This window comes from Rhinoderma darwinii, chromosome 2 (genome assembly GCF_050947455.1).
Source record: "Rhinoderma darwinii isolate aRhiDar2 chromosome 2, aRhiDar2.hap1, whole genome shotgun sequence".
NCBI classification, from domain to species: domain Eukaryota; kingdom Metazoa; phylum Chordata; class Amphibia; order Anura; family Rhinodermatidae; genus Rhinoderma; species Rhinoderma darwinii.
Window position 1 is genome coordinate 46,153,508 of NC_134688.1, and position 26,487 is coordinate 46,179,994.

At 47.0% G+C, this 26,487-nt stretch overlaps 1 long non-coding RNA gene across 1 annotated transcript; it reads left to right on the forward strand.

Moving 5' to 3' along the window:
• Nucleotides 1-325: 325 nt before the first annotated feature.
• On the forward strand, nt 326-26,487 carry LOC142740527 (uncharacterized). The gene is made up of 3 exons (XR_012880756.1): nt 326-409; nt 25,337-25,375; nt 26,270-26,487. It is a non-coding gene; the product is annotated as an uncharacterized LOC142740527 (long non-coding RNA).

The window sequence follows — 26,487 nt, forward strand, 5'->3', positions numbered from 1 at the left end:
AGTTCACCTACCCGTTCCTCTTCTCCCCTCAGGTTCCCTCAGCATGCTGAGACTCATAAAAGATTCTGCTGCGTCGTGTATATAAGACCCTGACGCTGCTCAGCATCAGGTCCTTGTATGAGCGCAGCATGCTGAGGGAACCTGAGGGGTTCCTAGAGGAGAGAAGAGGAGCGGAGAGGGGAGTATACTTATTATTTATTTGAGAGTATGTCTGATGGAAAGGGCGAATGGACGTCATGTGGCCAAATTGTGGTGCACGGCCGTTTGCTACTTAATAAATGTATTGCATCTTACTTTATCTTTCTTTATATTATGATAGCAGAAACTGTAGGGTACAGGGAGTGAGAATGAAGATCATGTGACCCTATCGGCCCGGAACGAAGTGGCGGCCTGTGAAATACAGCACCAGGTAAGTCACTATACATGTCCACATTACACTACATTACATTTGAAAACTGTGTGGTGGGGGAGGGCATCGGAAAAAAAAACAACCCGGAGTGCTTCTTTAACTAGATGATTTGGTAGCTTAGGGGGCAATTATTTTGTCACATAGATCCAGGTTGGGCTGACCAACATTTTTCCTTTAATAAATTAAATAATCATTTAAAAAAAGGATTTTGTGTTCACTTGGGTTATCTTTGTCTAATTTGATGATCTGAAACATTGAAGTGTGACAAATATGCAAAAATAGAAGAAATTGGGAAGGGGGCAAATACTTTTTCACACACTGTACAGACAGCATCATAGCCAGCCCAGACTCTATTATAAGCACCAATTTAGATTATACCAAGGACTGACACTGGTGGAACTAACCTGGATTCACATGGTGCTGGTCACAAGGGTGCCTTGACTTATTGAGATAATCACAGACATTTCTGTCACATGGGACATTTTGTGTTCATATTATCAGGACTATATCACATTATGTGTATTGTACATGAGACATGGATTGGGCAGACCTCAACCATGAAAAAACAAGTTATTTAAGGCCTATATCAAAGAACTGCGACTCTATGGCTTGAGGTCCAAATTACTGCTACTGAAAAAAAGCATTCTATTCTAAGTGTATTCCTTCCATCTAGTGCCTATAAAAGTATTTACCCCCTTGGACTTTTTCATGTTTTGTTGTGTAACATTAAGTCTTTTGGGGCTTTGATCAACTGAAAAATATTATTTAATGTCAAATTAAAAAATAAATCTTTACATTTATGATTGTTAAACACAAATGGAATACAAAAGAATTCACCGGTATTATTATAGCACACGCCAATTTATGTAATATATATACAAGGAAGTATACACTGACCAGCCATAACATTGAAGGTTATGTAAACCTTTAATGGCCATTTTTTTTTTAATAAATAGATCAGTCAGAATGATTAGTGTAACTTTTTAAGAAGTGTTTATGAAAAACTCTTTTTTTTACTTTTTGAGATACAGCTGCTCTGCATTCTTTATACAGAACAGCTGTATGTAGCGCTAAATCCTGTTCCCATCAGGTCCGCGGGACTGACAGTTCAGTGACAGCGGGTCCTGCGTTTCTCTGACATGCAGGATCCACCTGTTATCCATCACATCTAAGTTCATACCTTACATGTGATCGATTACAGGTGGATCCTGCATGTCAGAGACACTCTGACATTGACACCGAACCCGTCAGGTCCGCGGGACTGATGGATTCAGGTGATAGCGAAAGATACAGCTGCTCTGTGTAGGGAATACAGAGCAGCTGTATCTCAAAAAGTCAAATTCATTTTTAATAAAGACTAATTAAAAAGTTACACCAAACACACTGATTGACCTGTTTATTAAAAAAAAAAAAAAAATGCCCATCAAAGGTTTACATAGACTTTAAAACCACTGACATGTGAAGTGAATAACATTGATTATCTGGTTACAATGGCACCTGACATGGGGTGGGATATAAGAGAAAACAAGTGAACAGTCAGTTCTTGAAGTTGATGTGTTGGAAGCAGGATAAAAGAACAAGTGTTAGGGAATGTTCACACAGCACGGTTACACTGTGTAAAAGCACACAGCGTATCCGTCCTGTGTGCCGCAGGGCATTTCCGGCAGAAAAACCACACCAAATTGTGGTGCAGTTTTCTGTCTGGAATGTCCACTGTGGAAAGCTGCACAAAAAAAAATAGGATTCTTACCATGGTGATGCGTCCCGACGTTCTGCAGCCCTAGGATGACGTTTCATCCCATGTGACCTCTGCAGCCTGTGATTGGCTGCAGTGGTCACATGGGATGAAACGTTTATCCCAGGAGGCCGGCCCGGGCGAAGAAACACAGACTTCTGGGTAATTATAAGTTGTTGTTTTTTTCTGAGTTGCATTTGTTGCGGCAGAATCGCTGTGATTCCGCCGCAAAAAAACGTAACATCTGCTATTTGTTGTGGTTTTTACCTCCCATTGAATTCAATGGGGAAATTGTGCAACAAATAAGCAGCGTTTACGCAAATACAATGAACATGCTGCAGATTTAAAAAAACCGCACCGCATGTGAATTTATGAGCATTTTTTCCGCCCTGCATTTACGCAGCGTGTGGATGAGATTTGTTCAGCTCTAATCCAGTTTGCAGCTACTGTATTATGCTGCAGATTTTCCGCAACAAAAGCTGTTGCAGAAAATCCGCAGAATTTACTCTACGTGTGAACTCACCCTAAGAATCTGAGCAACCTTGACAAGGGCCATATTGTAAAGAAAGACAACTGGGCCAGAGCAGTTCCAAAATGGCAGGTCTTGTGGGGTGCTCCTGGTATGCAGGGGTTAGTACCTACCAAAGGTGGTCCAAGGAAGGACAGCTGGTGACCTGGCAAAAGTGTCATGTGCGCCCAAGGCCCATTTATATGCATTGGGAGCGAAGGCTAGCCTGTCTGGTCCGATCCCTATTGTAGCTAATGTGGCACAAATTACTGAAGACGTTAATGCTGGCTATGATAGAAAGGTGCCAGAACAAACTGCTGTGTAGCTGCAGAGCAGTCAGAGTGCCCATGCTGATCCCTCTCCACTGCCCAAAGCGCTTACAATCTGCATGTGAGAATTAGAATTGGGTCATGGCGCAGTGGAAGAAGATGGCATGGTCTACTTACTTACAGGACTTAAAATAGTTGTTCACGGGGGCGCTCGAAAGCTGCTAACCAAGATGGGCACACGCTGAGGTAGCTCCGCGACTCCTGGGCACAACAGCTAACAAAAGCTAATATTTGAGGTGAATCCCCTCGCTATCTTACCCCTCTTTTCCTTTCGAAAGACCCCCTGCCCAGTTTGTTCATGGTTCGGAAGAGTATGGTGGGGCGAATGGACTTGAAACAACCAGAGTCCTCCGTCCCTGCCCCCACGCCTGAGAACGCAACTTCGCCCGCCATGTCGACTGTCTCCGAAGACGAAATACAGGCCTCGCCTGAGCTCATCGCTGACTCACAAGAGGACGTTTCTCAGCTGCCTGAACCCCAGTTCACCACCAGAGATGCCTCTCTGCTGCAGAAATTTAAACAGCTCCTACAACAAGAATTGCAACTTACCGCCTCCAAGCTGTCCAGAGATCTTACCCGGGAGATACGCGAGTTGGGAGCCAAGACGAACGTCCTGGAAACTAAGATGGACGACACCATAGAAGTTTTGAACGCTCACGATGCTGAATTTGACTCGATGAGAGCAGACCTGGATTCTACAATGCTCCGTCTAGAGGATTTCGAGAATCGTGCGCGGCGGGGAAACCTCCGGATACGAGGTCTGCCCGAAACCTATGAGGACCTTAACTCTTCTATTACAGCTCTATTCCAAGAGTTGGCACCGAGTCTTCCTACAGACAGGCTGGAAATGGACCGTGTCCCTAAACGGCAGGATGGCAAACCACGAGATATAGTGGTGAAACTCACCTACTACGCCACTAAAGAAACTCTGTCCCAAAAGGCCAGAGCTGCATCAAACCTTCTGTTTCAGGGTCACGAGTACCACATTTTTGCTGATCTTTCCCCGATCACCATACAGAAACGGCGGAGCATGAGAAACCTGTTGACCGTTCTACAAAATCGCCAGATCAGATATCGCTGGGGATATCCCTTCAAGCTCCAATTCTCTCTGGATAACAAATATTATTCGGCCAGCTCGGCTGACGACCGTAAGCAAATTTTAGTCACCCTGCAACTTTTACCGGCAGACGCTGACGGCTCGAGTCAACTCTCTCAAGTACGCCGCGACAGGCCTCCGCTTCGCCCCATTTGGAACAAGGTGCCTCCCCGCAGACCGCCTGGGAGATCTGGAGCGGGCCTGATGTCCGCGACGATCCCAGCTGATGGATGAGTACTTCCAGTGCGATTCACCCTGTGTAGCGGTTTATCTAAAACGGAGACTGATCTCTCTATTCTGTGAAGTTAGCTGCCATAGGCGCCATGTTTCGCCATATATTAAATAGTTTTCCGTCTATCTGAATGTAATGTACATTAGCCTGGTACTAACCCTCTCTCCTTTTCTCCATTCATGTGGTTACCATTTCTCCGTCCGGCCGGCCAGGCATGCATTGCCTTGCCTTTTGGTGGCACTGCATGTATGGCCCGCTGGGGAGCAGCCTACGCTGTAATCTGTTTTTATTGATATAGGCTATCTCGCGGCCTGTGATATTGTATTGTATTAAATGTGATACCCTAATGTACCGATCGACAGCCGTGTTTTACTTTCTATTTGCATGTACCTTGGCGTGCCTGGTCCGCCATTTTGCGCAGACTGTTCGTGGCTGTCGCTGTTCCCCCTATCTGTTCATGTGTTCAGGTGGTTGCCATTTCTTAAATCCGACGGGCCGGGCATGCTTTGCCTTGCCTTTTGGTGGCGCTGCGTGTGTGGCACGTCGGAGAGCGGCCTGCGCTGTTGGCTATAGTTGTTGATGCCGACCAGTGCAGTGGCCCGGTTCTTGGCCCCGCTGCACAACTGAGCAACAAGACAAGTACATTAGAGTCTCTAGTTTGAGAAATAGACGCCTCACAGGTCCTCAACTAGCAGCTTCATTAAATAGTACCCGCAAAACGCCAGTGTCAACGTCTACAGTGAAGAGGCGACTCCGGGATGCTGGCCTTCATGGCAGAGTGGCAAAGAAAAAGCCATATCTGAGACTGGCTAATAAAAGGAAAAGATTAATATAGGCAAAAGCACACCGATATTGGACAGAGGAAGATTGGAAAAAAGTGTTCTGGAAAGACGAATCGAAGTTTGAGGCGTTTGGATCACACAGAAGAACATTTGTGAGACGCAGAACAACTGAAAAGATGCTGGAAGAGCGCCTGACTCCATCTGTCAAGCATGGTGGAGGTAATGTGACGGTCTGGGGTTGCTTTGGTGCTGGTAAAGTGGGAGATTTGTACAAGGTAAAAGGGATTTGGAATAAGGAAGGCTATCACTACAATTTGCAACGCCATGCCATACCCTGTGGACAGCGCTTGATTGGAGACAATTTCATCCTACAACAGGACAATGACCCAAAGAACACCTCCAAATTATGCAAGAACTATTTAGGGAAAAAGCAGGCAGCTGGTATTCTATCTGTAATGGAGTGGCCAGCGCAGTCACCAGATCTCAACCCCATAGAGCTGTTGTGGGAGCAGCTTGACCGTATGGTACGCAAGAAGTGCCCATCAAGCCAATCCAACTTGTGGGAGGGCCTTCTGGAAGCATGGGGTGAAATTTCTCCCGATTACCTTAGCAAATGAACAGCTAGAATGCCAAAGGTCTGCAATGCTGTAATTGCTGCAAATGGAGCATTCTTTGACGAAAGCAAAGTTTGAAGGAGAAAATTATTATTTCAAATACAAATCATTATTTCTAACCTTGTCAATGTCTTAACTATATTTTCTAGTCATTTTGCAACTCATTTCTCATTTGATAAATATTAGTGTGAGTTTTCATGGAAAACACAAAATTGTCTGGGTGACCCCAAACTTTTGAACGGTAGTGTGTATATGTGTGTATATATATATATATATATATATATATATATATATATAAATTCATAACATCTTCCCTTTAAACTAAGATGGGAAGCAGAATGATCATTGCTACAAACTAATTATTTCCCTATGAAAATATGATCCTATCATTGCCAAATCACCTTAAATGTATGTGATTAAAGTCAAGCATTCATCTGATGGTGGCCAAGTCTTTGTACCTGTGGTGGTCACCATCAGGAGTGAAGCAGACTCAATTGAGGAGGTATGTTCATGCTGTCTGATGAAAGTTGTTAGCATGGAAAATATCCGCAGAGCAGAGGGTGACGTTATCACTGCAGGGTTATATAATAATAGCAAGGTGTTCTAGCAGTGATAACATGTTTGGTAGACCCTCAATGTTCTTTGATCTCCTACACTTTGATAAGTTGGATTTCTCTCTGGGAGCTTCAGCCACTCTGGAATTCCTTGTTGTTGTGGATTTTTTTACAGACAGGTGGTGCACATATGGACGTTCAGAAGCAGATAAAGGGCTTATACAAGCAGAGTCCTTCAGTGGGTAGGTAACAAATAGTATAATTGTAATAGCAGGAAGGAGGTGAAGGGAAAGTGAGCCCTAATCTACCCACCGCCCTGTCCCTGCCTACTTGCAACGACCCGCCCTAGGCGACGGGGTACAACTGGGCGGCGGTCCCTACGCTGTCTAAGTGCACGGGAGAACAAACAGGGAACACGCAAGGGAAGGGGCAGTAGCCACGGAACGCCGCGAGGAAACGGAGCGGTGAATGAGTAGTCAGGACCAGGATGAAGTGGAGTATACCAAAGTGAGCACGGAGAAGGAAGCAAGCCAGGGGCAAAGCAAAGCAGGTTAAGCGGAACTGCAGCAAGGCAGAAGCACGGCAGGAGGAGGCTGGAGCAAGCAGCAGTGAGGCCAGGAATCCAGAAGAATTACAAGCACTGAGGAAGAGAACACGGCAGGTAATAAAGGACAGGGGGCGGAGCTAACTCCGACTGACCAGGCCGCGATAGGCTCTCCCACTCCTGAGCCTGCCACCCTGGTTGGTGGGAGATGGTGTCAGTCGAACAGGTCTGGCCTCAGGTGTGGATTGATTAATCCCAGGAGTATACCTAGACGTAGTACCTGGCAGATCCCTAACAGTACTCCCCCTTTTATGAGGGGCCACCGGACCCTTACTAAGAGGACCCGGTTTAGTAGGGAAGAGAAGGTGGAACCTCCTGATCGATACCCCAGCGTGAACATCACGGGCAGGTACCCAAGTCCTCTCCTCCGGCCCGTATCCTCTCCAATGGACCAGGTACTGGAGGGAGCCCTGGACCATCCTACTGTCCATAATCTTGGCCACCTCGAATTCCACCCCCTCAGGGGTGAGAACGGGAACAGGAGGTTTCCTCGAGGGGGAACAGGACGGGGAGCAGCGTTTAAGGAGGGAGGCATGGAAGACGTCATGTATGCAAAAGGATGGGGGCAGCTCCAGACGGAAGGATACAGGGTTGAGGACTTCAATGATCTTATAAGGTCCAATAAATCGGGGAGCAAACTTCCTGGACGGGACCTTAAGGCGCAAGTTCCTGGACGACAACCAGACCAAATCCCCGACGACAAACCGGGGGTTAGCAGAACGTCTACTATCCGCCTGAATCTTTTGTGCGCTCTGGGACGCCTCTAGGTTCTTCTGAACCTGGGCCCAGACAGTGCACAGTTCCCGATGAACATCCTCTACCTCAGGATTATTGGAACAACCAGGGGAAACGGAGGAGAACCTTGGGTTAAACCCGAAATTACAGAAAAACGGGGAGACCCCTGACGAGTTACTGACCCGGTTATTCAGGGAAAATTCAGCAAGGGGAAGGAATGAGACCCAATCGAATTGACAGTCAGAGATGAAACACCTTAAATATTGTTCCAGGGATTGGTTAGTCCTTTCCGTTTGGCCATTAGTTTCGGGATGGAAGGCGGAGGAGAAGGACAGATCAATCTCCAACTTTTTACAAAAAGCTCTCCAAAATAAGGAAACAAATTGTACCCCTCTGTCAGAAACAATATTGACTGGGGCCCCATGGAGACGCAGGATGTGTTTCACAAACAAAGAAGCTAACGTCTTGGCGTTAGGTAGCTTCTTAAGGGGCACAAAGTGTCACATCTTGCTGAAGCGGTCTACTACCACCCACACCACCGACTTGCCCTGAGATGGAGGCAAATCAGTGATAAAATACATGGAGATATGGGTCCAAGGTCTCTGGGGAATGGGCAAGGAACGTAGTAGGCCCGCAGGTCGGGACCTAGGGGTTTTGGACCTAGCGCAAACCTCACAAGCGGCAACGTAAGCCCTAACGTCTTTAGGCAACCCAGGCCACCAATAGTTTCTGGTAATGAGGTGTTTGGTGCCCAAGATGCCAGGATGACCAGATAGAGCGGAGTCATGGTTTTCCCTGAGTACCCTTAGCCGGTATTGCAGGGGAACAAACAGTTTGTCCCCAGGGACGTTCCCGGGAGCTGCACCCTGATCAGCCGCGATATCAGAAGCTAAATCAGAATCCGTGGCAGAAACGATTATACCAGGGGGTAAAATACAAGCAGGATCCTTCTCGGAAGGAGGATTGGCCATGAAACTACGTGACAGGGCATCAGCCTTAATATTCTTGGACCCAGCCCTATAGGTAACCAAGAAATTAAATCTGGTAAAGTATAGTGCCCACCGAGCTTGTCTAGGATTAAGCCTCCGGGCCGATTCTAGGAAAACCAGATTCTTGTGATCCATAAGGACCGTTACCTGGTGTCTGGCCCCCTCCAGGAAGTGCCGCCACTCTTCAAAAGCCCATTTAATGGCTAGAAGTTCGCGGTTGCCAATATCATAGTTACTCTCCGTGGGCGAAAACTTCCTAGAGAAGTAAGCACAGGGGCGGAGATGGGTGAGGGAGCTGGTACCCTGGGACAAGACGGCCCCCACTCCCACCTCGGATGCGTCAACCTCCACAATAAATGGCTCCTCTTGGTTGGGCTGAATCAGCACGGGGGCCGAGATAAAGCACTTCTTGAGGGTCTCAAAGACCTGGACGGCCTCAGGGGGCCAATGGAGGACATCAGCACCCTTGCGAGTAAGGTCCGTAAGAGGCTTAGCGACGACCGAGAAGTTGGCAATAAATCTCCTGTAATAGTTGGCGAACCCTAAAAAACACTGTAACGCCTTAAGGGAGGCAGGTTGGACCCATTCCGCCACAGCCTGAACCTTGGCAGGGTCCATGCGGAATTCATGAGGAGTGAGGATTTTCCCTAAAAATGGTATCTCCTGTACCCCAAAGACACATTTTTCAGTCTTAGCAAACAGATTATTCTCCCGAAGGACCTGGAGCACCTTCCTGACATGCTCCACGTGGGAGGACCAGTCCTTGGAAAACACCAGTATGTCATCAAGGTACACAACAAGAAAATTACCCAGGTAATCTCTCAGGATTTCATTAATACAATTCTGGAAGACAGCAGGGGCATTACACAACCCAAAGGGCATGACCAGGTATTCGAAATGACCCTCGGGTGTGTTGAACGCAGTTTTCCACTCATCCCCCTCTTTGATGCGGATAAGGTTATATGCCCCCCGTAGATCGAACTTAGAAAACCATTGGGCTCCCTGAACCTGATTGAAAAGATCCGGAATCAAAGGAAGTGGGTACTGGTTCCTTACGGTGACCTTATTCAGGTTACGATAATCAATGCACGGCCTAAGACCACCATCCTTCTTCCCCACGAAGAAGAAGCCAGCACCTACAGGAGAAGTCGAGGGGCGATGTTAGGGATCTGCCAGGTACTTCATCTAGCTATACTCCTGGGATTAATCAATCCACACCTGAGGCCAGACCTGCTCGACTGACACCATCTCCCACCAACCAGGGTGGCAGGCTCAGGAGTGGGAGAGCCTATCGCGGCCTGGTCTCTCGGAGTTAGCTCCGCCCCCTGCCCTTTATTACCTGCCCTGTGCTCTCCCTCAGTGCTTGTAATTCTTTTGGATTCCTGGCCCCACTGCTGCTTGCTCCAGCCTGCTTCTGCCGTGCTTCTGCCTTGCTGCAGTTCTGCTTGACCTGTTTGCTTGCCCTGGCTTGCTTCTGTCTCCGTGCCTGCTCGGGTGTACTCACTTCGTCCTGGTCCTGACTGTTCGTTCGCCGCCCCGTTTCCTCGTGGCGTTCCGTGGCTACTGCCCCTTCCCTTGCGTGTTCCCTGTTTGTCTTCCTGTGCACTTAGCCAGCGTAGGGACCGCCGCCCAGTTGTACCTCGTCGCCTAGGGCGGGTCGTTGCAAGTAGGCAGGGACAGGGCGGTGGGTAGATTAGGGCTCACTTTCCCTTCACCTCCTTCCTGCCATTACATAATTACAAGCCCTTACCTAGTCTACCATTTCTCCTACGCTGACGCTATCATGGACCCCCTTGAGACCCTGACCCAGCAGATGCAGGGCCTCTCCCTACAGGTCCAGGCCCTGGCCCAAAGGGTCAATCAGGGTGACGCTGCTTTAGTAGTACCCCTCACCTCACCTCTAGAACCCGACCTCAAGTTACCTGACCGGTTTTCAGGGGACCGTAAGACGTTTCTCTCCTTCCGGTAGAGTTGCAGACTGTATTTCCGCCTAAAGCCCCACTCCTCAGGTTCCGAGAACCAGCGGGTGGGTATCATCATATCCCGACTCCAGGAAGGGCCCCAAGAGTGGGCCTTCTCCTTGGCTCCTGACGCCCCTGAACTTTCCTCTGTTGATCGTTTTTTCTCTGCCCTCGGACTCATTTACGACGAGACTGACAGGACTGCTTTAGCCGAGAGTCAGCTGGTGACCTTACGTCAGGGTAGGAGACCGGTTGAGGAATACTGTTCTGATTTTAGGAAGTGGTGCGTAGCTTCTCAGTGGAACGATCCGGCCCTAAGGTGCCAGTTTAGGTTAGGATTATCTGACGCCCTGAAGGATCTGCTGGTTAGCTACCCCTCGCCTGACTCCCTTGACCAGGTTATGGCCCTAGCAGTACGACTTGACCGACGTCTCAGGGAACGTCAGCTAGAACGCTTCAGTGTGCTCCCCTCTGACTTTTCTGCGATTCCCCCCGAGGTCCCGTCTCCTCGCCCCTCCACGGAGGACTCGGAGGTACCTATGCAACTCGGGGCCTCCATGTCCCCTCGACAACGTAGAGAGTTTCGCAGAATGAATGGTCTCTGCTTCTACTGTGGGGACGACAAGCATCTACTGAACACCTGCCCCAGGCGCAAGAATAAGAAGCCGGAAAACTTCCGCGCCTAAGTGATCATCGGGGAGGTCACTTGGGCGCACAGGTATTTCCCGTTAATGTGAAACGCAATAAAATTTTGCTTCCCTTTCAGGTCTCGTTTGCTGGCCGGTCTGCCACGGGCAGTGCTTTCGTGGATTCTGGCTCATCTGCTAATATCGTGTCTGTGGATTTTGCTATGTCTCTAAAGATGCCTTGTATTGATTTACCTTATCCCATCCCTGTAGTAGGAATCGACTCAACCCCCCTTGCTAATGGTTATTTTACTCAGCATACTCCTGTTTTTGAACTCCTGGTTGGCTCCATGCATTTGGAGCAGTGCTCTGTACTGGTGATGCAGGGATTATCGTCTGATCTGGTATTAGGTCTTCCCTGGTTGCAGTTGCATAATCCCACATTTGATTGGAATACTGGGGATCTCACCAAATGGGGTAATGAATGTCTTATGTCATGTCTTTCTGTTAACTCTATTTCTCCCCGGGAGGAGGTAAACACGCTTCCTGAGTTTGTTCAGGACTTCGCCGATGTGTTTTCTAAGGAGGCCTCCGAGGTGTTGCCCCCCCATAGAGATTACGATTGCGCTATCGATTTGGTGCCTGGTGCCAAGCTTCCTAAGGGTAGGATATTTAATCTTTCATGTCCTGAACGTGAAGCGATGAGGGTGTATATCCAAGAATGCCTGGCCAAGGGTTTCATTCGCCCCTCGACTTCTCCTGTAGGTGCTGGCTTCTTCTTCGTGGGGAAGAAGGATGGTGGTCTTAGGCCGTGCATTGATTATCGTAACCTGAATAAGGTCACCGTAAGGAACCAGTACCCACTTCCTTTGATTCCGGATCTTTTTAATCAGGTTCAGGGAGCCCAATGGTTTTCTAAGTTCGATCTACGGGGGGCATATAACCTTATCCGCATCAAAGAGGGGGATGAGTGGAAAACTGCGTTCAACACACCCGAGGGTCATTTCGAATACCTGGTCATGCCCTTTGGGTTGTGTAATGCCCCTGCTGTCTTCCAGAATTTTATTAATGAAATCCTGAGAGAGTACCTGGGTAATTTTCTTGTTGTGTACCTTGATGACATACTGGTGTTTTCCAAGGACTGGTCCTCCCACGTGGAGCATGTCAGGAAGGTGCTCCAGGTCCTTCGGGAGAATAATCTGTTTGCTAAGACTGAAAAATGTGTCTTTGGGGTACAGGAGATACCATTTTTAGGGCAAATCCTCACTCCTCATGAATTCCGCATGGACCCTGCCAAGGTTCAAGCTGTGGCGGAATGGGTCCAACCTGCCTCCCGTAAGGCGTTACAGTGTTTTTTAGGGTTCGCCAACTATTACAGGAGATTTATTGCCAACTTCTCGGTCGTCGCTAAGCCTCTTACGGACCTTACCCGCAAGGGTGCCGATGTCCTCCATTGGCCCCCTGAGGCCGTCCAGGCCTTTGAGACTCTCAAGAAGTGCTTTATCTCGGCCCCCGTGCTGATTCAGCCCAACCAAGAGGAGCCATTTATTGTGGAGGTTGACGCTTCCGAGGTGGGAGTAGGGGCCGTCTTGTCCCAGGGTACCAGCTCCCTCACCCATCTCCGCCCCTGTGCTTACTTCTCTAGGAAGTTTTCGCCCACGGAGAGTAACTATGATATTGGTAACCGCGAACTTCTAGCCATTAAATGGGCTTTTGAGGAGTGGCGGCACTTCCTGGAGGGGGCCAGACACCAGGTAACGGTCCTTACGGATCACAAGAATCTGGTTTTCCTAGAATCGGCCCGGAGGCTTAATCCTAGACAAGCTCGGTGGGCACTATTCTTTACCAGATTTAATTTCTTGGTTACCTATAGGGCTGGGTCCAAGAATATTAAGGCTGACGCTCTGTCACGTAGTTTCATGGCCAATCCTCCTTCCGAGAAGGATCCCGCTTGTATTTTACCCCCTGGTATAATCGTCTCTGCCATGGATTCTGATTTAGCTTCTGATATCGCGGCTGATCAGGGTGCAGCTCCCGGGAACGTCCCTGGGGACAAACTGTTTGTTCCCCTGCAATACCGGCTGAGGGTACTCAGGGAAAACCATGACTCCGCTCTATCTGGTCATCCTGGCATCTTGGGCACCAAACACCTCATTACCAGAAACTATTGGTGGCCTGGGTTGCCTAAAGATGTTAGGGCTTACGTCGCCGCTTGTGAGGTTTGCGCTAGGTCCAAAACCCCTAGGTCCCGACCTGCGGGCCTACTACGTTCCTTGCCCATTCCCCAGAGACCTTGGACCCATATCTCCATGGATTTTATCACCGATTTGCCTCCATCTCAGGGCAAGTCGGTGGTGTGGGTGGTAGTCGACCGCTTCAGCAAGATGTGCCACTTTGTGCCCCTTAAGAAGCTACCTAACGCCAAGACGTTAGCTTCTTTGTTTGTGAAACACATCCTGCGTCTCCATGGGGCCCCAGTCAATATCGTTTCTGACAGAGGGGTACAATTTGTTTCCTTATTTTGGAGAGCTTTTTGTAAAAAGTTGGAGATTGATCTGTCCTTCTCCTCCGCCTTCCATCCCGAAACTAATGGCCAAACGGAAAGGACCAACCAATCCCTGGAACAATATTTAAGGTGTTTCATCTCTGACTGTCAATTCGATTGGGTCTCATTCCTTCCCCTTGCTGAATTTTCCCTGAATAACCGGGTCAGTAACTCGTCAGGGGTCTCCCCGTTTTTCTGTAATTTCGGGTTTAACCCAAGGTTCTCCTCCGTCTCCCCTGGTTGTTCCAATAATCCTGAGGTAGAGGAGGTTCATCGGGAACTGTGCACTGTCTGGGCCCAGGTTCAGAAGAACCTAGAGGCGTCCCAGAGCGCACAAAAGATTCAGGCGGATAGTAGACGTTCTGCTAACCCCCGGTTTGTCGTCGGGGATTTGGTCTGGTTGTCGTCCAGGAACTTGCGCCTTAAGGTCCCGTCCAGGAAGTTTGCTCCCCGATTTATTGGACCTTATAAGATCATTGAAGTCCTCAACCCTGTATCCTTCCGTCTGGAGCTCCCCCCATCCTTTCGCATACATGACGTCTTCCATGCCTCCCTCCTTAAACGCTGCTCCCCGTCCTGGTCCCCCTCAAGGATACCTCCTGTTCCCGTTCTCACCCCTGAGGGGGTGGAATTCGAGGTGGCCAAGATTATGGACAGTAGGATGGTCCAGGGCTCCCTCCAGTACCTGGTCCATTGGAGAGGATACGGGCCGGAGGAGAGGACTTGGGTACCTGCCCGTGATGTTCACGCTGGGGTATTGATCAGGAGGTTCCACCTCCTCTTCCCCACTAAACCGGGTCCCCTTAGTAAGGGTCCGGTGGCCCCTCATAAAAGGGGGAGTACTGTTAGGGATCTGCCAGGTACTTCATCTAGCTATACTCCTGGGATTAATCAATCCACACCTGAGGCCAGACCTGCTCGACTGACACCATCTCCCACCAACCAGGGTGGCAGGCTCAGGAGTGGGAGAGCCTATCGCGGCCTGGTCTCTCGGAGTTAGCTCCGCCCCCTGCCCTTTATTACCTGCCCTGTGCTCTCCCTCAGTGCTTGTAATTCTTTTGGATTCCTGGCCCCACTGCTGCTTGCTCCAGCCTGCTTCTGCCGTGCTTCTGCCTTGCTGCAGTTCTGCTTGACCTGTTTGCTTGCCCTGGCTTGCTTCTGTCTCCGTGCCTGCTCGGGTGTACTCACTTCGTCCTGGTCCTGACTGTTCGTTCGCCGCCCCGTTTCCTCGTGGCGTTCCGTGGCTACTGCCCCTTCCCTTGCGTGTTCCCTGTTTGTCTTCCTGTGCACTTAGCCAGCGTAGGGACCGCCGCCCAGTTGTACCTCGTCGCCTAGGGCGGGTCGTTGCAAGTAGGCAGGGACAGGGCGGTGGGTAGATTAGGGCTCACTTTCCCTTCACCTCCTTCCTGCCATTACAGGCGAATGAAACCCTTGGCCAGGCATTCTTGGATATACACCCTCATAGCTTCACGTTCAGGACATGAAAGATTAAATATCCTACCCATAGGAAGATTGGCACCAGGCACCAAATCGATGGCGCAATCGTAATCTCTATGGGGGGGCAACACCTCGGAGGCCTCCTTAGAAAACACATCGGCGAAGTCCTGAACAAACTCAGGAAGCGTGTTTACCTCCTCCCGGGGAGAAATAGAGTTAACAGAAAGACATGACATAAGACATTCACTACCCCATTTGGTGAGATCCCCAGTATTCCAATCAAACGTGGGATTATGCAACTGCAACCAGGGAAGACCTAATACCAGATCAGACGATAATCCCTGCATCACCAGTACAGAGCACTGCTCCAAATGCATGGAGCCAACCAGGAGTTCAAAAACAGGAGTATGCTGAGTAAAATAACCATTAGCAAGGGGAGTTGAGTCGATACCTACTACAGGGATAGGATAAGGTAAATCAATAAAAGGCATCTTTAGAGACATAGCATATTCCACAGACATGATATTAGCAGATGAGCCAGAATCCACGAAAGCACTGCCCGTGGCAGACCGGCCAGCAAACGAGACCTGAAAGGGAAGCAAAATTTTATTGCGTTTCACATTAACGGGAAATACCTGTGCGCCCAAGTGACCTCCCCGATGATCACTTAGGCGCGGAAGTTTTCCGGCTTCTTATTCTTGCGCCTGGGACAGGTGTTCAGTAGATGCTTGTCGTCCCCACAGTAGAAGCAGAGACCATTCATTCTGCGAAACTCCCTACGTTGTCGAGGGGGGCTCTCCCACTCCTGGGCTTGTAATTATGTAATGGCAGGAAGGAGGTGAAGGGAAAGTGAGCCCTAATCTACCCACCGCCCTGTCCCTGCCTACTTGCAACGACCCGCCCTAGGCGACGGGGTACAACTGGGCGGCAGTCCCTACGCTGTCTAAGTGCACGGGAGAACAAACAGGGAACACGCAAGGGAAGGGGCAGTAGCCACGGAACGCCGCGAGGAAACGGAGCGGTGAATGAGTAGTCAGGACCAGGATGAAGTGGAGTATACCAAAGTGAGCACGGAGAAGGAAGCAAGCCAGGGGCAAAGCAAAGCAGGTTAAGCGGAACTGCAGCAAGGCAGAAGCACGGCAGAAGCAGGCTGGAGCAAGCAGCAGTGAGGCCAGGAATCCAGAAGAATTACAAGCACTGAGGAAGAGAACACGGCAGGTAATAAAGGACAGGGGGCGGAGCTAACTCCGACTGACCAGGCCGCGATAGGCTCTCCCACTCCTGAGCCTGCCACCCTGGTTGGTGGGAGATGGTGTCAGTCGAACAGGTCTGGCCTCAGGTGTGGATTGATTAATCCCAGGAGTATACCTAGACGTAGTACCTGGCAGATCCCTAACAATAATGAGTAATTACTGATTTACTGATATAGATCTGAGCATTGTGATCGCTATAGGAGGCTGCAAGATTTACTGTCAGTCATATAATAACATCTTTTTTGGGAAAAAGGTGTTTTAAGGCTCTATTCACACGACCGGTGTGGTCCGTTTTTCTCTGCCATTTTGCATCCGTTTTGCATTTATTCCGTTTCCATTCTGGGCCACGTTACTGTTTTTAACTGCTGATTGTAACCTGTTTTTCATCAGTTTTTCACTGTCCATTTTAAAAACGGATGAATTTCATTTGTCAATTTTGTTGACACACCACCCCTTTGTAGATAGCGCTAACCCCTCTCTCTGTACATAGCGCCATTGGGGCTCCCTCTAGGAGTGGAATCCCCAGCCAGAGCATTGCCGACACTCTGGCCTGGGATTCCTATCCTATAGGAGCCCCTGATGTCACTGTCCATATATGGATTGTGATGCCAAGGACTCCTTCTTGAGCGAAATCCCCGGCCAGAATGGCGGCAACGCTGGCTGGGGTTTCTGCTTCAAGAGGAGCCCCTGATGTCACTGTCCATATATGGATAGTCTATGGTTGTGTTCAGATAGCACCGGTATCTTTGGGTGCTCGAGATAGGGTCCCAACCCGGATGTAGGTTAAGAATTGTAGTCTGCACACCTTGATTGTGTTCAAAATTATATTTATTTGTTTCTCAGGATAAATGCCAGAGGCTATATGTGCACATATAGCCTCTGGCATTTATCCTGAGAAACAAATAAATATAATTTTTAACACAATCAAGGTGTGCAGACTACAATTCTTAACATATATGGATAGTGACGTCAGGGGCTTCTCCTGGAGCAGAATCCCCGGCCAGAGCGTCGGCAACGTTACCTCCACTCCTAGAAACTGGATCTGGCAAAAAATCTCCTCACATGCACTTCGTGCTGTGAGGAGGAGAGAGCAGCAGACAGCTCGGCCGTCACTTGGATCACATCAAAGTGACAGCCGTGTTTTACACGGTCCCATAGAGTTTGCGAGAACGGCCCAAAACAGGTCTTGTTCCATTTTTTGACAGCCCGGTAAAACGGGCCATCAAAAATCGACCATGTGAATAGTTAATATTTAAAAATATTAATAGTTAAAAAACGTCCGTCACACGACCGAGAAACCCTGCCGTATGAATAGGGTCTTATTGTCTTGGTTGACTCATGAATAAAATGTTTTGCTATAGTAATAATAGTAAGAAATACTGTTTGCTGTTAGACATGAAGTAAGAAGAAGCCACAAGCATTGGGCAGATGAGATGTACACTATATGAACTTTAAGTATTGGGGCACCTATACATTAAACCTACAGGAGCTTTTATGACATCCCATTCTAAATCCACATGCATTAATATGGAGTTGGTCACCCCCCTTGACAGCTAAAACATCTTCCACTCTTCAGGGAAGGCTTTCTACAAGATTTTGGAGTGCGTCTGTGGGAATTTTTGCCCATTCATCCAGAAGAGCATTTGTGAGGTCAGACACTGATGTTGGATGAGAGGGCTTGGCTCACAATCTCTGTTCTAGTTCATCCCTTGGATGTTTGATGGGGTTGAGGTCATGGCTCTGTGCGGCCGGCAAGTCCCCCCCCCCCCCCAAACTCACCAACCATGTCTTGTGCACTGGGGTAGTCCTGCTGGAACAGCAAAGGGCCAAACCCAAACTGTTCCCACAAAGTTGGAAGCTACAATGGTCCAAAATGTCTTAGTATGCTGAAGTATTAAGATTTCCCTTCACTGGAACTAAGGGACCAAACCCTGAAAAACAACCTCCTCCACCAAACTTTACAGTTAGCACAATGCAGTCAGGCAGGTAACGTTCTCCTGGCATTCACCAAACCCAGACTCGTTCATTAGACTGCCAGATAGAGAAGCGTGATTCATCACTCCACAGAACACGTGTCCACTGCTCCAGAGTCCAGTGGCGGCGGCTTTACACCACTCCATCTGACGCTTGGCATTGTGCTTGGTGATGTAAGGCTGGCATGCAGCTGCTCGGCTATGAAAACCCATGTCTTGAAACTCCCTGGGCACAGTTTTTGTGCGGATGTTAATGCCAGAGGAGGTTTATACTCTGCAGTTATTGAGTCAGCAAAGTGTTGGCGACTTTTATGCATTATGTGCCTCAGCACTTGGCGACCCCGCTCTGTACATTTACGTAGTCTGGCACTTTGTGGCTGAGTTGCTGTGGTTCCTAAACACTTCCACTTCACAATAACACCACTTACAGTTCTTGTGGAATATCTAGGAGGGAAGAAATTTCATGAACGGACTTGTTACAACAGTGGCGTCCTATTACAGGACCACGCTCAGTGATCTCTTTACAACAACCCATTCTATCACAAATGTTTATAAGGGCGTCTGCCGGGCGAGGTGCTGGATTTTATACACTTGTGGACATGGGACACGCCTCGTAATTATTGTATTCAGGTGTTTCATTCAGTCCCAATACTTTTTCAATACAGTGTACCTTAGGTAAGGTTCATTAACGGAAGAGATGAATAGGAATCTATGACCGGATAAAAAACTTTAAAAGGCAACACCTTAAAGGGATAGGCACATGACACCTATTGGTACTCTGCCTATGGCTGATCACCTTTGATTATTCAAACCTGCTGAGAGCTGCCACACTTTGCCTGAAAGACAAGGTTCCTTTTCATTTGTAGAGGTGTGTGTTGTTTACACTTTTGGAATTGACCTGGATTGTTAACTAACTCTGCCTTTTGATCACTGCCTGTCCTGACCTGTATCTGTCTATTGTGTAGCCCTGATATTGGATTTGAATAACTACACTTTTGTTTATCGATTTTTGGACCACTTTTTTTAAATACCATCTGCAAGCCACCAGCAATTACTAAAAGTTACTTCTCCATGGTTGCCACCTGGGGTTTTCCTGCACAAATTCCATACTCCTGTGAGAGTATCCCTTAGACTATTCTGTCCGATGTTAGCCCCAACCTAAAACTAATAGTGACTTATTGGTTCCACGCACCTGTCCAACGGTCAAACTGTGACAGTACCTCTCCAATCTTCTAAAAAATAAAATAACTGAGGGCTACAAGGCTAGTGATCTCCTCTGTTTGTCAGGTCATGTTGGGAGTTGCAGTTCTGCAGCAGCTGGATAGCCACAGGTTGAAGGTTACTAGTTTAGGTTGTTTTCTCTTACAGAGTGAACATTCCCCGGAAAACCACATGAATTGCACTTTTGTAGTAGTGTCCATAAGTATTTATTAAGTATTTACAAAATAATGTGATCATGATACTCCTCAAAAGTAACTACAACAGTGCCCTACCACAGTGGTGCCTACACAGCAAACCGTATCCATAATAATTCCCACATAACATGATGTCTTAATCTACATTTTCCTTTGTATGGTAATATGTGGTACATACAGGCATATATACTTAACCCTATGAATCATCTTTCATGAAAGCAGCTACTCTTCCTGTCCCTGCATAGATTAAACGAGATGGGCAACCTAGAAGAGATTATGAGGAGAATATGGAGACCTCTCTTTAAAAACAGTAAGACTCTTGTATCCCTTAGTCAAACAAAGTACCAACCCATCCCTTAAAAAAAATTGAGGCATTAGAGCCCAGTCCTGTGCCATACAATTTAAATAGACATCATTGACAGACTAAGGGTATGTGCACACACACTAATTACGTCCGTAATTGACGGACGTATTTCGGCCGCAAGTCCCGGACCGAACACAGTGCAGGGAGCCTGGCTCCTAGCATCATAGTTATGTACAATGCTAGGAGTCCCTGCCTCGCTGCAGGACAACTGTCCCGTACTGAAAACATGATTACAGTACGGGACAGTTGTCCTGCAGAGAGGCAGGGACTCCTAGCATCGTACATAACTATGATGCTAGGAGCCCGGCTCCCTGCACTGAGTTCGGTCCGGGACTTCCGGCCGAAATACGTCCGTCAAATACGGACGTAATTAGTGTGTGTGCACATACCCTTAGAGTGACCTCATTGTTCACAGACCTTTGGCTAAACTAACCCTCCTAACCACCTGAACTTTCTAATCACATTTGGGGTGTTATTCATTGCAGCAATACCAGTCTATGTTTGGCCAACTCTACTACAAGCATTGCATTATCTTGGTGAGAAGGGTCAGTGTGAGCCAGTGACATAGCCATAGGGGTTGCAGCAATAGCAACCTGAACAATTCGAGAAGGGCAGTACCATTAGTGGGCGATGAGAATTCACATATCCTGCTCATTGTATAACTAAGTGTTCAGATCAGATGGTCTCCCTCACTATACAAGTAATTGCTTTATTATATATAGGTCCTCTACAGTGTGATATCATCATATACAGTGACCAGAGGTTTCTGGAGCAACAAAATTTACAATTTACATTGGGATTTAGGGCTTCAAGCTATACCGCTAGTCTACAAGTACCCAGGGCCGGCCTTCGGATAGATGGCGTCCTGTGCAAAAAAAAATTTAGACGCCCCAACCCATCATAAAAAAATGCCCCATAAAAGAGTATAATGCTCCCACACAGTATAATGCCCCTAACACAGTATAATGTCCCCAAAGTGTCCCCACAAAGTATAAATAATGCATTGGATGCCTGGGGAGGGAGTGTTGGTTGGTTTTCACTCACCACTGGGTGCTCCTTCTCTGCTTCGGCCCCGGCGCTGTATGACATACATTGCATTGTAATGTCACATGACACGTGACGTGTCAGTTTCAGTGCAGTGCCAGCACCGGAGCAGAGAACAACCGCCCGGGCCGGAAAGCAGTGGCAGAGTCGCCGTGCCAGGGTCGGTTTTAGACAAAGTGTGTCCCTGGGCAAAGTTAAAAGTGGGGCCCCATATGCAGAATTATTGTATCAATAATGCAGTCAATTCAGAAGGCGGTGTACAGAGAACTGCATCGCTGATTTCTACCACGTCTAGAAGTGTTGCAAGTGCCAAAGCATATGTCCCCCCTCTCACAAAAAAAATATCTATATACAGTTATTATATCATACCACTATACCAGATGAAATATTACCTGCATACTGTTACTGAACACAACTCACTATTATAGGACCAATATTACCAATAATAACACAATATAAGGTCCACATAATACCGCCAAACTACAACCACATAGTGACTGAATAATATCCCCTTACTGTTACTGAATAATACCGCCACACCATAACTACATAGTCACTGAAAAATACCCCCATACTGTTAGTGAATAATACCACCACACCATAACCACATAGTGACTGAATAATACCCCCATGCTGTTACTGAATATACCACCACACCATAACCACAGTGACTGAATAACACCCCCATACTGTTACTGAATAATACCGCCACACCATAACCACATAGTGACTGAATAATACCCCATACTGTTACTCAATAATACCGCCATACCATAACCACATAGTGACTGAATAATAACCCCATACTGTTACTCAATAATAGCGCCACACCATAACCACATAGTGACTTAATAATACCCCCATACTGTTACTGAATAATACCTCCAAACCATAACCACATAGTGACTGAATAATAGCCACATACTGTTACTGAATAATACCTCCACACCATAACCACATGGTGACTCAATAATACACCTACACTGTTACTGAATAATACTGCCACAGCATAACCTCATAGTGACTGAATAATACCACCATACTGTTACTGAATAATACCGCCACATCATGACAACATAGTGACTGAATTATACCCCCATACGGTTACTAAATAATACCATCACACCAAAACCACATAGTGACTGAATAATACCCCCATACTGTTACTGAATAAAAACCACTATACAAAGACCAATCTTACTACCATATAGTGACCATATAGTGGTAGATGCCAGTTATGCACAGAAGCTCTGCAGACTATATAACATCAATACCATATAGCGACCGTATAGTGGTAGATGTTAGTTATACACAGGAGCTCTGCAGACTATATAATATTAATACCATGTAGTGGTAGATACCACTTATACACAGGAGCTCTGCAGACCATATAAGTGATTACAGCACATTTATATCTAGTGACTCATAGGTGATATTCTCTCTGATTAGAGTCTTTCACTTTCCGTTTTTTTTCTCCATCCGGCCCAGACCACTATGACAACTTATTTCAGCCACGACTCGTCTCTGCAAAATTTGATACACAGACATGTTCGTTTCTCGCTTTTCTAGCATCCTCCCCTCCTATACCCCATCCTCTAAACAAACTCGTAATCCACAGTGCCCCAGATGGTAATAACGATCCCTTAGTGCTCGACACAAGAAAAATGCCCTATCAGTAACCGTGCCCCCTTTCTGCTCCCACACCGTATTAATGCCCCCTTTGAACCCTGCCATAGTGCCACTGTGTCCCCTGTAGATAGCACCACACACACACAGCACCTGTAGATAGCACCACACACACACAGTCCCCCTCTTGTAGATCGTGCCACACAGCCACCCTTTGCAGATAGTTCCACATGATGGAAGGAGCGCTCCACTGCCTCCAGACAGGACACATGCGCAGAACAGCGTGATGCAGTGACATCATTGCGCCGGCCTGTGCAAGGACTCTGTCCCAGTGTCTTATAGGCTGCAGGACTAACGTGGCCTGCAGCCTATGCTAATCAATTGTATCTGTGTCTGGTGAATGCTCCCCCGATGCTATTGACGCCACCGGGCATAAGGGGCCCGTGGATGCCCTCATGCCACGGGCTCTGCCTGGCGCTTCAGAAACGCAAGTGGAGGGGAGCCAGTGCAGATCCCCCTTCATCTTGCTGGGGTGATGCGCCCTGTGCGATCGCACAGTTCGCACACCCTATAGGCCGGCCCTGCATGTACCTGCATATTTGTTTTTATTACAGGGATTTATGGGGCTACTTATCTTCTAAGCATATACATACACATTTACCAACATAGAACGTGATTGTGTATCATTAGGATATAACGTATAGAAAATAAGCACTAATCCAGACAGTAGTGTCAAAGTAGAAAACTGTATTGGATATTTTTCCATGTCAATTGACAGAAAACAAAGACATCACAATTGGCAAATGTGTACAAAATATTACACCCATTTGAAGGTTAGAGTCCTGGATGTGTCCTGTTTAGAATTCCGTCTTAGTCTTCCCAGTTAGATCCAGGGCTTTTGCTGATAGCAGAGACACCACGTGTGGAGGGTCGGCTTCTGACCACACCTGTGCGACGTTTCTATACGTTTTATCCGAGAGATTGAAAGCACCTCTTATTGCACTACCACACCCACAGGTTAGTCCACTAAAGGTTCCCAAACCTCATACTTGAAGTATTATTAGGATATGCCATCATTTTCTGATCGGTGGACTGCTGGAACCCCAGAAAATGATGTGCATACACTAGGGAAATACTGAAGGGTCCTTGGTCCCTTTGTTCGCAGGGTCCATGTGCCCCCCCCCCCCCCCCCATCGATCATAATGTTACGACATCCTAGCAATATGTCATAGCATTACAAGATGATACCCCTTTAATATTCCACAGTCAGAATGTTTTTTATCCAAATTTTTTTCCCCTCACGGCCTCGTGTGCTGCTCATAATTACTCTCATTGACAAGCTGGTGAGGTAAATTACTTCATTATGGCATAATTTCATTTCAACTCGATTAGAATTTATTATATAGCGCATGAAAGAACATCGGAGTCACTTGTCAAAACATTACTCCAAGTATTTTATCTAAAGCTTCAATCACGCTCGTCCTATTTTATGTATATAAAGCTGCATATTTAAAAACAAACATTACATTTCATTATGCAGATGGAACCAGGCACTGCGCCCTTCCAAAAAAACAATTAGTTTTGCTCTGCTTATCACAGTGCTGCAATGACAAAGCCACCACCACTGCTCCCCGGAGACCTCATTATCATAGAGGCCGTTCAATAATAAAGATTTATTTTCAGGACTGTGCCAAGAAGCAGTGTACCAACAACAACAGCCCAAAAAGGGCACTGAGGGCATAGAAGTAAAAAGCAACCCCCTTTACAGTACAGCATTGCCGTACTGCTCTCAGTTGAGATCTATCTTGCTCACACAGTGATTATATAGATTTATTTTGTAATGTAATACACAGCCCGGGATTTGATCCTTGGACCAAATATGGGGAAGTATCTCCAATGATCAAAACTATTACAATAAGGAAGGATTGGGCTCTCTCTGGGCTGTTGTGCCAGAAAAAAAAGGAGTGCGTCTACAGATGGACGACTGCGTTACCATCTTTTTGTGACAACCTCAGGAGTATGTGCATGTAGGTATCATTTATGGATGTCATCAATTTATTGTGAGGTAACTTTACAAATAGTCTTGATTTGACATATTTTAACGTTTTGTGTTCACAGCTCCTATACAGACCTATGTGTCTTTATGGTTACAGACTACAAACAAACCCTGTGTAGTCTGATCTTGCAAATCATACTTCCTTCTGTTCCCTTCTTCTTACCAACACTTATTAGGTAGGTAACAAGAAGTATAGGGGAGATGGAAGAGAGTATGACTGCAGGATCAGACTGCACAAGGAATGTTTGTAGTCTGTAACCATAGAGACACATAGGTATGCTTAGGATCTGTAGACACAAAATTATACAATATTATTAGACTATTTGCAAAGTTGCTTCATTTTTTGTTCTAGCAGCATTTGAGTAACTGAAAACATTTTGGTTATAATAATAATAATAATAATTTTTCCCTTCTATAGACAATGCTAAGATTTGATGAATTTGTTGCAGGTTTATTATGCGGATTTCACCCCCAACAACCACAACAAGGTATATATAAACCGGAAAAATTATCCCTTTTCATCCTGGTGAATAATTATGGATGGTACAGACACAGTCTAATTATTTGCATGGGTCTGCCCATTAACTTCAGGCCAAACAACTGTGTTTGGGATCCGCATGACACAGATCCCGACTAAAATACGAAGGTATACAGACTTTTTCTTCTTTATGTCCGCATAAATAAAAATTGCAGGATGATCTTTTGGATGCCATATTTCAGACTAAGGCCCCATGCACACGACCATAGAATTTGTCCGTAATTGTGGACCGTAATTAGTCCGCAATTACGGACCCATTAATTTTTATTGACCACGGACACCTTCCCGTATATTTACGGGAAGGTGTCCGGGCCGTAGAAATCCTCCGCAAAAGATAGGTTATGTCCTATCTTTTGCTTTTCAGGGACTGTGCTCCCATACTTTATATGGGAGCACGACCCGCAAATGCGGGTGGCTGTGCGCGGCCGTCGGCGTCCGGTCATGCTCGCAATCACGGACTGTGATTACAGGGACGGCCGTGTGCATGGGGCCTAGGAACAATGGTTCTAGGGGAAAATACAGCGCCTTACACGAAACTATGCAGCCTGCAATATGGTTCTATATTGTTCCCCATGTTACGGGCTGAAAGGCACACAGTTGTGTGCACGAGACCTAGAGAATAAGCCCCTGGTTATGGTGTCAATGCAGCACCCAGCTTTCTTAGAGCCCTTTATGGGAAACAATCCTAGATATGTAACCATAAGGTAGAAAAGGATTTGTGACTGCACATTCTGCTATTCTCAAATCTGGTAAAGCTGAGTGATTGTAGAACCTGCAACAGCAGCCATAATGTTTGTCACCCAACTTTTCCAGGCACATTGATGGTGATTTATTTCTTCTTCAGTTTAGGATGGAGAATCCATACAAATCCATCTTCCTGAGGGTGTAGCTGCAGCATGCACATGGATTTCTGCAAACCCCATCAGATGAAGTCGACAGTCACAGAAATTTCTGCAACAAATCTGCCGTGTGTGAATATACCCTGAAACTGTTTTTATCTAGGAGTTTCCTGTTACTTATCAGAGCTAAGTTAAAAGAATAAAAATATGCAATTTAACAGAA